The sequence below is a fragment of the Oncorhynchus masou genome, chromosome 13, assembly GCF_036934945.1.
Source record: "Oncorhynchus masou masou isolate Uvic2021 chromosome 13, UVic_Omas_1.1, whole genome shotgun sequence".
NCBI lineage: Eukaryota > Metazoa > Chordata > Actinopteri > Salmoniformes > Salmonidae > Oncorhynchus > Oncorhynchus masou.
This window is the reverse complement of record NC_088224.1, coordinates 12,140,792-12,142,632: the sequence shown is the minus strand read 5'-3', so window position 1 is coordinate 12,142,632 and position 1,841 is coordinate 12,140,792. Positions and strand designations below refer to the sequence as shown.

Genomic DNA, 1,841 nt, shown 5'->3' with positions numbered 1-1,841 from the left:
CAACATGTGTGGATGGTGTAATGCAGGAAGACATGCAGGAAGACAACATGTGTGGATGGTGTAATGCAGGAAGACATGCAGGAAGACAACCTCTGTAGATGGTGTAATGCAGGAAGACAACATGTGTAGATGGTGTAATGCAGGAAGACATGCAGCAACATTTAAAAAAAATTATAAACATTTATTCCTCTTTACATCTTCCCAGCAGTCATTTAGATTATGCCAATCTTGTTGGCGACATCCAACGCATCGTAATCTGGAGCTAGACGCACTTATGCCTTCTTCTCTCCATCAGGCCTGATGAGTGTGTTGACCTTGGCCACATCAATGTTGTAGAGCTTCTTGAAGGCGTGTTTGATCTGGTGCTTGTTGGCTTTGACGTCTACGATGAAGACGAGGGTGTTGTTGTCCTCCATCTCCTTCATTGCCGACTCTGTCGTCAGAGGGAACTTAATGATGGCATAGTGTTCCAACTTATTCCTGCGAGTGGGACTATTCCGGGGGTACTTGGGTTGTCTGCGGAGGCGCAGGGTTTCGGGGTGGCGGAAGGATGGGGTGGTTCTTATCTTCTTCTTCCTCTGGCTGTGGACTCCCTTCAGAACAGCCTTCTTGGCCTTCAGGGTCTTTACCTTGGCCTCAGTCTTGGCAGGGACAGCCTTTCTCATCATGGCACCGAAGGCGAAGAAGGAAGAAGGAAGACAACATGTTTGGATGGTGTAATGCAGGATGGGTCTCCTCTAGTAAGGAACAGCAGTTGTTTACAGATGAAGCCAATATCTAAGAACAAACACATGTTTCTTAAGCCTCCTGTTAATGTACCATATGTGATTCTAATTGCTAACTTGAGGGATCCTAATAAAGAAAGTTGTATTCCAACGGGGCATTACGAACAACTTCCTTTCAATGTGGATGGACCGCACAGGCAGGATACTAATCCAACATGTGTTTTTCCATAGAACTGGGATACAGGTATTCATACAAGGCAAGACAGAATTCAGTCGGGAACACTGAGAAAAACCCTCTGGATGAAAGTGAGTTTTTGGTTTCAGATTTATTTGTCGTTGGTTGCCAGGTTTTCAATGATTGGGCTGCCAAGCTTTTAATCAATCGGAGGGTTAATCAAATCAAATCAAAGTGGGGTAGAATAGAGAGCTCTGCTTCTATGTGCCTTTGTTCTTTTCTCCACTCAGGGTGAACAGAGGGCCATGCAGTCTGACTTCTGGGGCTTCCTGTCACTCAGGGTGAACAGAGGGCCATGCAGTCTGACTTATTGGGCTTCTTGTCACTCAGGGTGAACAGAGGGCCATGCAGTCTCACTTCTGGGGAATCCTGTCAGAGATGACACAAGAGTTGTGTCCCAATCCCCTTGAGTGTCTTCATTTTTCCTTGTCTCCTTTCCTATATTACTGTCACCTGTCAGGTCCTTTCCTAGCGATGCTTGTTTCACCAGACAGCCAAGGGAAAGAACTTACTGTGTAAGACACAGAACAATTACTTTTTCAGTATACTATTGGCTATGGATGAACTTCTGACTCCAAATGATTTAAAAACTAGATCAAACTTGGGACTGATGCAAATTGATGTGAGGAGTCTGATGCGGAAAATGGACATGATAAAAGTCTGCGTTCACACTGCTGACCCAGATGTCTTAGTTCTGTCCGAGACCTGGCTTAAGAAATCTGTTCTAAATAAGTCTATAGGCTTGGGTGGTATTAATGTTTATCGATGTGACCAACGAAGTAAGGTGGAGGTATAGCCATCCATATTAAAGACAGATATGTGGTTACTGAACTAAGGTCTTTATCTAAACCAAAACCAGTTTGAGTTTTTAGCATTAAAAC

At 44.3% G+C, this 1,841-nt stretch overlaps 1 pseudogene; it reads right to left on the bottom strand.

Moving 5' to 3' along the window:
- Positions 1-212: 212 nt before the first annotated feature.
- LOC135553266 (large ribosomal subunit protein uL23-like) lies at positions 213-668 on the bottom strand (annotated as a pseudogene).
- Between the last annotated feature and the right edge of the window lie 1,173 nt (positions 669-1,841).